The 11,747-nt window shown below is 37.4% G+C and overlaps 1 non-coding gene across 1 annotated transcript; it reads right to left on the reverse strand.

The window, feature by feature from the left end:
• Positions 1-11,457: 11,457 nt before the first annotated feature.
• On the reverse strand, positions 11,458-11,539 carry Trnas-aga. Its single transcript has one exon. It is a non-coding gene; the product is annotated as a tRNA-Ser (tRNA).
• Between the last annotated feature and the right edge of the window lie 208 nt (positions 11,540-11,747).

The raw sequence follows: 11,747 nt of genomic DNA on the forward strand, positions 1-11,747 counted from the left end.
TACTGTTTATATTGTAGATAATAATTTGAACACACCATTTCTGTTTATTGTGACAAAACTGTAAATGTCTTAATAGGAACTATTTGGTTTAAGGCTGCATATTGTTTGCATTGGGTGCTGTTAATATTGATTCCCCCCTTAAAGGTGAGGTATTGGAAATCTGCAGGGACACTATAAGTCTATAGGGTAGAAAGTGTAATAACTTGGCTCCACACTGCTTGAGGGGAAGACACATGAACAACATGAAAAAACAAGGAAGAAAACACCCCAAACAAATCAAGATGCTTCAATAATAGAATCCAGTGACAGTAGAAGAAATGTCAAAGAAGGAGTTCAGAATGTACATAATTAAAATGATCTGTGAAGTAAAGGATGATATAAAAGAGCAAATTCAGGCACCAAAGATCACTTCAATAAAGAGAGAATCTGGGGGGAAAAAAAACACAGAAATCCTTGAAATTAAGGAAACAATGAACCAAATTAAAAACTCAATAGAAAGCATCACCAACTGACTAGATCACTAGGAAGACAAACTCTCAGACAATACAGACAAAATATACACTCTTGAAAATAAGGTTGACCACACGTGAAGATGGTATGAAACCATGAACAGAACTTCCAAGAATTATGAGATAAATTTTAAGTTTGGTGTTTTTATGTTATCAGAATAAAGGCTCAGAGATACAAACCAAAGGAATGCATAATCTTTTCAATGAAATAATATCAGAAAATTTTCCAAACCTGAAAAATGAGATGGAAAATTAAATACAAGAGGCTTACAGGACACTAAATGTACAAAATTATAAGCAGATTCAACCAAGGCACATTATAATTAAAATGCCTAGCATACAGAATAAGGATAGAATTTTAAAGACCACAAGAGAAAAGTATCAGATCACATATAGGGCGAGATCAATTCAGATCTCAGATTTCTCAACACAGATCCTCAAAGACAGGAGATCCTGGAACAACATATACCAAGCTCCAAAATAAAATGGATGCCAACCAAGAATCTTATATCCAGCAAAAGTAAGCTTCAGATTTGATGATGAAATAAAAACTTTCCATGATAAACTAAGGTTAAAAAGAATTTACAGCGAAAAAGCCTGAACAAAGAACATTCTCAGCAAAATATTGCAGGAGGAGGCAATGAAAAACAACAATAAAAATCAGCAAAGAGAGGAACTACACTAAAGTAAAGGCCAATTGAAGGATAATCCAAGTCAATTTGAAAACCAAAAATAAACCAAGTGACTGGGAATACAAACCATGTCTCAATAATAAATGTTAATAGACTAAACTCAATCAAAAGACATAGACTGGCAGATTGGATTTTTAGAAAGACCCCACAATATGCTGCCTTCAAGAGACTCATCTCATAGGAAAAGACATCCACAGACTGAAGGTAAAAGGTTGGGGAAAAAAATGAACCCCTCACATGGACTGCGGAAACAATCAGGGGTTTCCATCCTCATACCAGATAAAGTGGCTCCAAACCTAAGCTAGTCAGAAGCAACAAGGAGTACATTTCATACTGCTTAAGGGAATCATACACCAACAAGACATAACAATTGTAAATATTTCTGCCCCAAACACTGGAGCACCTATGTACATCACACAAATCCTTCTCAATTTCAAGAGTCAAATAGACCACAACACAAAAATAATGGGTGACTTTAGCACACCTCTCCAACCACTGGAAGATCTTCCAAATAAAAACTAAACAAAGAAAACTATAGAATTCAATAATACAATCAATAATTTAGACATAACAGACATATACAGAATATTTCATTCATGAATGAGTGAATAAACTTTCTTCTCAACAGCACATGGTCCTTCTCTAACACAGACCATATGTTATGCCACAAAGCAACTCTAAAATACACTACACTGCATTCTATCAGCTCATAATGGAATAAAATTAGAAACCAATGATTAAAAATAGAAGCTACTCCCAATACCTGGATACTAAATATTATACAATTAAATTAACAATTAATAGCTGAAGATGTCAGAGAGGAGATTAAAAAATTCTTAGAGGCAAATGAGAACACTAATAAACATATCAAAATATCTGGGACACTATGAAGGTAGTATACCAAGAGGAAAGTTCATTGCATGGAGTTCATTTGTTAAAAGAAGAAAAAGTCAATAAATGACCTAACATTACATCTCAAAGCCCTAGGAAAAGAACAACAAATCAACATCAAAAGTACTAGAAGACAGGAAATAATTAAAATCAGAGCTGAAATAAAGAAATTAAAACAAAGGAAACAATTGGAAAAATGAAAAGTTAGTTCATTGAAAAAATAAAATTGATAAACCCTTAGCCACACTAATGAGAAGGAGAGAGAAAACTCAAAGTATAAAATTCATGATGAAAAAGGAAATATCACATCATACACTGCTGAAATACAGAAGATAATTAGAAACTATTTTGAAAACTTATACTCAAATATAATAGAAAATCTCAAAGACATTGACAAATTTCTAGAGACATATGATCTACCCAAACTGAATCAGGAGGATATACACAATTTGAACAGATCAATTTTGAGCAATGGAATAGAAGATGACACCAAAAGCCTACCAACTAAGAAAAGCCTAGGACCAGATGGATCCTCAGCCAAGTTCTACAATACCTTCAAAAAAGAACTAATAACAGGGCTGGGACTGTGGCTCAGCAGTAGCGCACTTGCCTGGCATGTGTGAGGCACTGGGTTTGATTATTGCACCACGTATAAATAAATAAAGATCTATCAACAACTAAGAAAAAAATGTTCAAACAAAGAATAATCAATAATCCTCAAATTATTCCAAGAAATATAAAAGGAGGGAACCCTTCCAAACTCCTTCTATGAAGCTAGTATTACCCTGATGCTGAAACCAGACAAAGATACATCAAGGAAAGAAAACTTCAGACCAATATCTCTGAGGAATATGGATGCAAAAATTCTCAATAAAACTCTGGCAAATTGCACACAAAAACATATTAAAAAGATAGCGCACCAGGATCAAGTGGGGTTCATCCTAGAGATGCAAGGTTGGTTCAATATATGGAAATCCATAAATGTTAATTCATCACACTAATAGACTTTGACAAGAATCAAATGATCATCTCAATAGATGCAGCGAAAACATTGATAAAATACAGCACAGCACTTCTTCACTAGAAAAACACTAGAAAAACTAGAGATAGTAGGAACATATCTCAACACGGTAAAATCTATCTATACTAAGCCCAAGGCCAACATCATTCTAAATGGAGAAAAATTAAAAGCATTTCCCTTAAAAACTGGAATAATCAGGGATGCCCTCTTATACCACTTCTATTCAACATAATCCTTGAAACTCTAGCCAGAGCAATTAGACAAAAAAAATTAAAGGGATACAAATAGGACAAGAAGAACTCAAACTATCATTATTTGCCAACAATGTGATTGTATATTTAGAGGATCCAAAAAATTCCACCAGGAAACTTCTAGAACTAATATGACTTCAGCAAAGTAGCAAGATATAAAATCAACACCCATAAATCAAATGCATTTCTATACATCAATGATTAATCCTCTGAAAAAGAAATTAGGAAAACTACCCCATTCACAATAGCCTCAAAAAAAAAAAAACTTGCAAATCAATTTAACAAAAGAGGTGAAAGATCTCTAAAGTGAAACTTACAGAACACCAAAGAAAGAAATTAAAGAAGACCTTAGAAGCTGGAAGTATCTCCCATGTTCTTGGATAGGCAAAATTAATATTGTCAAAATGGCCATAATACCAAAAACATTATACAGATTTAATGCAATTCCAATTAAAATCCCAGCGACATGCCTTATAGAAATAGAAAAAGCAATCATGAAATTCATTTGGGAAGATAAGAGACACAGAATAGCCAAAGCAATCCTTAGCAAGAAGAGTGAAGTAGAGGCATCACAATACCAGACCTTAAACTATACTACAGAGCTATAGTAACAAAAACAGCAATGGTATTGGCACTAAAACAGACTTGTAGATCAATGGTACAGGATAGAAGACACAGAGACAAACCCACATAAATATGGTTATCTCATACTAGACAAAGACACCAAAAACATACATTGGAAAATGATAGCCTCTTCAACAAATGGTACTAGGAAAACTGGAAATCCATTAAAAAAATCCCTCTCTCTCTCACCCTGCACAAAACTCAAAGTAGATCAAGGATCTAGGAATTAGACCATAGACCCTGTGTCTAATAGAAGAAAAAGTAGGCCCAAATGTTCAACATGTCAGCTTAGGACTTGACTTCCTTAACCATACTCCTAAAGCACAAAAAAATAAAATTAAGAATAAACGGGATGGATTCAAACTAAAAAGCTTCTTCTCAGCAAAGGAAACAATCATGAAGAGAGAGACTACAGAATGGGAGAAAATATTTACCACGTATACCTCAGAGCACTAATCTCCAGGATATATAAAGAACTCAAAAAACTTAACCCCCCCAAAAAAAAACCAAATAACCCAATCAATAAATGAGCTAAGGAAGTGAGCAGACTCTTCACAGAAGATACATAATCTATCAACAGATATATGAAAAAATGTTCAACATCTTTAGCAATTAGAGAAATGCAAATCAAAACTACACTGAGATTCATCTCACTCCAGTCAGAATGGCAACAGTCAAGAATACAAGCAACAAAAATGTTGGTGAAGATGTGGGGGGAAAAGGCACACTCACATTGCTGGTGGGAATACAAATTGGTGCAACCACTCTGGAAAGCAGTTTGGAGATTCCTTAGAAAACTTGGAATGGAACCACCATTTGACCCACATATCCCACTCCTCAATCTATACCCAAAGGACTTAAAATAAGCATACTATAGTGATGCAGCTATGTCAATGTTCAATTCACAATAGCTAAACTGTGACCAACCTAGATGTCGTTCAATAGATGAATAAAGAAACTGTGAGATTATATATATACATACATACATACATACATACACACACACATACAATGGAATATTACTCAGCCTTAAAGAAGAATGAAATGGCATTTGCAAGTAAATGGATGGAGTTGGAAAATATCATGCTAAGAGAAATAAGTAAAAAAAAAAAAAAAAGACCAAATGTTTTCTCTGATAAGTGGATGCTGATCCATGATGGGGTTGGGGGCAAGGGAAGAATGGAGGAAATTTGGATTGGGCAAGGGGTAGTGGTATGGGGATGGGAAAGATGGTAGAATGAGACAGACATTATTACCCCAGTATGTATATGATTGCACACATTGTGTGACACTGCATCATGTACAGCTAGATAAAGTTGTGTTCCATTTATGTACAATGATTTGAAATGCATTCTGCTGTCATGTATAACTAGAATAATAAAAAAAAGGTTGGAACTCACTTATCAAAATCTCTTATTTTAGAAATGATCAGAATGAGGCACAAAACATTCCTATCTCTGATTGGTCATCTAAGTTCACTTTTATGTGCAAGGATAAAGCTTATATGTTAATCATAATGCCTCTCAATACCTGCACTCACACATCTTTTTTCTGTACAACAATGTCAGCCTTTTATATAAGAACTCACACTAGTTTGGAAGAAATTTCAGAATTATGCATCATATAAATCCTTAGTCACTAAATTTAAAATTTAAATTTTAAAAAAATGGACTGGGGAATTTATTCATTCTAATTAGGTATATATGACAGCAGAATTCATTTTGATTAATTGTACACAACTGCAGTCCAATTTTATTCACTTTTCTTTAGCTGTTACCAACACAGTTGAGTGGGTCTACCCATCTTACCCAAATTGATTTGTCAATTTTGCTAAAATATCAGACAGTATATTATTCATTCCAATGGAGTCATACTAAATATGGCAAAATATGCATAGATCAGAAATTCACTTTGTACTGGTAAACTCTTGGCAATTCTAAGGCTGAAAGTAGTAAGCCAGGAGTATGTTATTTTATCTTTATGCCAAGAGAAATAAGGAATATTCAACTTCTTGGAGCCTTTCTGCTATCTAGCAACATCTCTACTTTCCCCTGTCTTGGGTCAACTTTCCCAAGAAACAGACTTCAAGTTGGAAATGTGTGCGCAGGAGTTTTCTTGGGAGGAGGCAGAATTTGACAGATTCTACTGAGATGCATTTGTAGAGGCCTCAATTTGCACCATATTGGGGAGCCCTAGAGCTAGGAAGGTCCTTTTAGGTTTTTCTGAACCAACCTGAGGTGTCCAGGTTATGTATATCCATAATTCCAAGGCATTAGATGTGGGCTATTCTTTGGGAGTATGTGTAACCTTGAGCAAGGCAGTTCCCTTTTATCTGATGATGATTCCCAAAGAGGTACTCAGATTATAGTCTTTGGGAGCCAACACAATTGGAAAATAAATGCCTTACCCAAGGTGAGATTCTGAGAGCACGCAAAACATCCACCACACTACCTTTGCAAATACCCCCTTATGTACACCCTCTAGAGAGAGCAACCCTTCTACATTCTTCCTGTATAAGTAAGAATCTAGAAAATAGACCCAGACATTCTTCCCTTCCCCTCAAATTTTTTTAAAACTATAGATCATTGGTGGGGGGCTGGCTAGCTAGGGTTAATGTGAAGTTTATAGCTAGTAAACAGACAAATATGAGCAGTCCCTGTGTGTGTTTTAAGTTCCTTTCTGTTCAGTTATATAAAGATTCAAAGACAAAGTGGAGTCAACAAAAGAAATGAATCATTTGAATAGCATGATTGTCATTCTTCAGTGATCTAAAAAATCCAATATTGCCATTTAAATCAGATTCACTTTCATCTAGAGAAAGAGACTTGACCTTTTCCAGTGGTTACCTAAGTAGAAGGTCAGACAGTCAGAGAAAATGTTCAATCTTCTTCTGTTTCTATTTATTCTTCTAGACTTTATTTCCATAGTCTGATCTGACTTTTCTTGCACTGAGAATCTGTTTATAATATTGTGTGTATGTAAAGCCAAAGTAAGCATATGAAAATTAAAATTGCATTACTTTAGTTTGTTGACATGGAGCACATTCCCTTCACTCTTGTGAAAATGTTGCCTGGATTCAGGTAAGCTTATACGTAAGGACATAGACATTAAAGTTATATGGAAATTTTGACATACAACATTTTATAAATGTCTTTAAGTAAGGTATTGTCTCTCAAGCTGCAAATTATAGTTCATCAAACTTAAGAAATAAATGTGGAAGTTTTTAGGTAGAACTTGACACAGGCAATGCCATTTTGAAACATAGCCTCAATTTTAGAATAAAAGTCACCTCACAGTCACTCTGACTTGGCCTGAACTAAGCCTCAGACAATACTTCATCATCATGCAAAGAAAGGAAAGTTATCTAAGATTGAAAACACCTGGTTTGATATGGAACAGTGATGACCTCAAAGAATGGAGGTCCCCCCCAAAAAAAACGGGTCCAAAAGGACAAACCCCTAGTAACAGCCTAGCCACAAAAACTCCCCCACTTCCTCACATCCCACATCTACCCCAGGCTGTCAGCAGAAGATGGGTCTCAGTCTCCATTGGACCCCTCTTTACAGTTTTGTCCTGAATAAACCTGTTACTATTGAGATGCCTCCCTTCTATTTCTTTCATTCGTTTCTTTTCTTACCAAAGTGATATTCTTGGCCTCTCTTTCTGTGTTTCAAGTATGTAGCAAAGATCTAAGCATCCTGACTCATGATAAGCTAGGAATTGTTCCCTAAAACTTCATGGCCCATCAAAAGCCCAAACAGTATGTCAACCATTTGAAAAAGAATGAAGGCAAGACAGTTTGAGGGTTAATTCCTTCTTAATTTGGTTTCTCCAGAAGAAAAAGTACATGATTAGGATTTTAGTTCCTCAGATTCTAGTCCTAGCAGAAGCACTTAACTGGCAATTACACAGTTGGCTTTAATTGAAGCATTTCATGAATCCTAACTGTATGCCATTGGGCTGGAATTTCTGTACTGAAGAGAAGTGGTTCTAGTTGGAGGGGAAGAAGAGATTGTTAGAGCACAAGACTCTTCTTGTGAAGTAAATCGATTATTTTATTTTCACAACATCAAGTATTTTGCAAAGAAATGATCTGGTGATGTGCCCAAAAAATCTTCTGGCTGTAGAAATGTTGACACATTGCAGAAATCCGACTACTTCAAAGAGTTGTCTTTGATACCTGTCAACACATATGAAAACTGAGATGCAGAAACATGATATTGCAAGAAAACTATCAACATTTGCCTCATTACACAGTACATTTGAGGGATGAATGGGAAAAGGAAGTAAAATTGCATAGTCAGAGGTCATAGTAACTTCCTTCTTTAGCTTTAGCTGACACAACCATTCACACATTCCTCAAAATGCATCCCTCCCGGAGCTGGGGTTGTGACTCAGTGGTAGAGCGCTTGCCTAGCATGGGTGAGGCACTGGGTTTGATTCTCAGAACCACATATAAATAAAACTCCATCAACAACTAAAAAAAAAAAAAAAAAAAAAAAAAAANTTGAAATGCCTGCTCTCTAGTTCTTTCCCCCTATTCTGCTTAAGTTATGTTGATGCCTTTGATCTAAAGTCAAGCACACTGGCCTTTCCCCAGTCAGCACCTCCTACTCCTCTGGCTACGATACTCGACCATCGATTAACTGCCTTTTCTTTCTCCTGTTGGCTTCTGAAATCCGGTCATATCTTGGTCATTCCCCTGCTGTTATTGGTTTTTCCCTTGGTTATTTTCATTGCTGTTTTTTAATTTTCTTTATATTCAAACCCTTAAATATGGATGTTCAAGTTTGTCTTTGATTCTGTTATCTTTCTCTGCATTATTTTTAGGGGATTATAAGCTCAGTAGATTGTAAACACCAGATAGGCGAGGTCTCTGTCTTATCATCATGTCCCCACAAGTGTGTGTGCTTTCAGTGAATAAGCAAATAAATCAGACCTCATTAGTTCTTACAACCTGAGTCATCTGTTTGATGGGGTGTCTTCGGAATCTCTTATTCTCAGCTTTCACTTTTTTCTCAATTTCCAGTCATCACTTTCTATATGCTTGTGAGGTGTTTCCACTAACAACAGCTTCCAAATTGGAATTACAAAATGAGATTTCTTGCTGTTATTTCAGACAAATTCCACAATTCCAGCTGCTAGTAAGTCCATTTATGTTCATGTTATCCCAGTCTCTTGGTCAGGTTAACGATATAAGTTTTTTTCAGTTCTTCCTGTTTCCTTGTTTCTCATAAAATCAGTGCCAAGATTTATTTTATTTTATTTTTTTTAAAGATAGGGGTCTTGCTACATCGCTCAGGCTGGTCTTGGCCTCCTGATCCTCCTGCCTCAGCCTCTCCAGTGGCTGGGATACTAGGCACCTCCATGCCTGGCACTTTCTCGAAATGTCTAAAGAACCCATCCCCACAGCAACTGTCTTCATCCCAGGATCTTGTTACCTCATGCTCCATATACTAAAACTTCTTTTTTCCCTCTGGCGTCCTTAGTTCCAGTCTTCGCTCCCTCAATTCTGTCCAGTGCCCACATGCAGACAGTATTTTCAGGAACAGTTCCTTCTTGTCTCTTTCTCCTTCCCTCCCCTACCACATATTAACTTAGCGCCTACCATGTGTCAGGTACAATGCTCAGCTCTGAAAATACAGTAGTGAATATGACAAATATGGTTCTTGCCCTCAGGGAGGTCACAGGAGCTAAATAATAGTAAAAATAGCCCAAACAAACAAAACCAGAAGTATTCACAGCATGTGCAGTTAGATCTGAGTTTGGATTTTATTCTTTGTGCAGTGGGAATAAATTGGTTGTGACATGATCGGGTCTGCATTTCTAAGCAATCATTCTAATTGTCCCTTGAAGAGTAGTTTGGGAAGAAGGAAGAGTAGAGACGAGTAGACAACGGAGGCAGTAGCACCATGGGAGGCTGCTGGCTTGGTCAGAGGTGCAGTCCGGTGGAGAAGGGAGTGGATTTGAGGAATGTTTTTGAGGCTAAATGAGCAGAACTTGCCAATTTATTAGATGTGGGGGTAAAAATCAAGAATAGCCACCACATTTCTGGCTTTTAGCATTGGGTGGATGGAAGCGCTGTGAACTCGGATGGAGGAGAGGGATATCTTCATTTGATTTGTTCTTGTTAGGGGACTTCCTTCTTCTCCATGCTGGGTTTGAGATGTCTAGGACTTCTTTGTGGAAAGGAGGCCATTGTCTGTGTAGGTCTGGGTAATAGGTGACAGACCTCAGCCAGATAGATGATTTGGGATTTCGAAAATAACAAGAGAATAATGCTAATAAATAAATCACAAGTGTGTAGTGCTGACTCTGTGCCTGGCTCTGTTCTAAGTGCTTTATGTTGAGTTCTTCAAAAATCGTGTGAAATCAGTGCTGTTATTATCTGCATTTTACAGATGGGTGATGGAGACACAATATTAATCTCTTGTGCAAAATGGCTCACACAACTGTTTGCTGAATTTAATTAGAGGTAGTAAGATAGATGATATGTAAAGCTTACACCTTTTTAAAAACTTAATTTAGAGATGGTCTTGCTGAGTTGCTTAGGGCCTCGCTAAATTGCTGAGGCTGACCTTGAACTCAAGATCCTCCTGCCTCAGCCTCCCTAGCACTGGGATTACCAGTGTGCACCACCAAGTCTGGCTACCCATTCTTTTTTAGAGAAAGAGAACAAAGAAAGAGGAACCTAGAGCCAAGCTTAAGCTCCCTGCCTTTTTATTTAGTTTTCTAACTCAAAAAGCCTTCACTTGCTCCTGTTAGCAAGAGATACACAGCAACTCCTGGGACAGCTTGTGAGTGTTCACGTAACCTCAGTCCAGCCTACTGTGGTCTCGTGTCTCAGGTAGTTGTCCATCCTGCTGCATTCTCTCTTTGCTTTCCCTTAGTCTGGCTCTTCACTTTCTCAGTCCCTTCCATGCATCAAGGGCCACCATAGCCTCTAAGCCTACCTGATGCCTCCATTACAGAGATGATAACACTTCTGTGTCGAGTGCCTCCTCTAGCTTGGGAAATAGAAACTGGTAGCAGGCTCCTGCTTTGTTTTGACCTTTCTGCTCATTTGTGTTTGATTTTTATAAGCATCTTCTATTTTCTCAGGTAAATAGCTCATCTCAGGATCAGAGGTGACCTGAAAATCCCAATGCTAAAGCATATTTTGCTGTCCAGGGCCTTTTCTTTTTTGGTACTGGGGATTGAACTCAGGTCACTTAACCACTAAGTCAGCTCTTTTTTTAAATTTTGAGACAGGGTCTTGCTAAGTCCTTAGGGCCTCACTAATTTGCTGAGGCTGGTCTTGAACTTGCAGTCATCCTGCTTCAGCCTCCCGAGTTGCTAGGATTACAGGTGTGTGCCACCATGCCTGGCTCAAGGGCCTCTTCTTGTGGCACACAGGGAAAGCTTAGGGTCAGGTCATGCTCTGCAATGCCTTGTTTTTCTTTCTGGGTTTGATTCCAAAACTCCAAGCTTGTAGTCGGCAGGATTCGAACCTGCGCAGGGAGATCCCAATGGATTTCTAGTCCATCGCCTTAACCACTCGGCCACGACTACATGGTTCAAGGGCCTTTTCTGATAGATTGAGGGTGAGATAACAAATAAGATACTTAAAGATAACGTAGCATGTATCCTTGGGCACTAATGGGTAGAGTGGCAAAGGGGATCAAGAAAGTGCTACAGATGATGGGCCAGTTTGGGCAATTGACATGGGGATGGAGGATGCATGTAACAATCAGTGGCACAGCTGGGCAAGCTGGGAGCT

Source organism: Marmota marmota, unplaced genomic scaffold, assembly GCF_001458135.2.
Source record: "Marmota marmota marmota unplaced genomic scaffold, marMar, whole genome shotgun sequence".
NCBI classification, from domain to species: domain Eukaryota; kingdom Metazoa; phylum Chordata; class Mammalia; order Rodentia; family Sciuridae; genus Marmota; species Marmota marmota.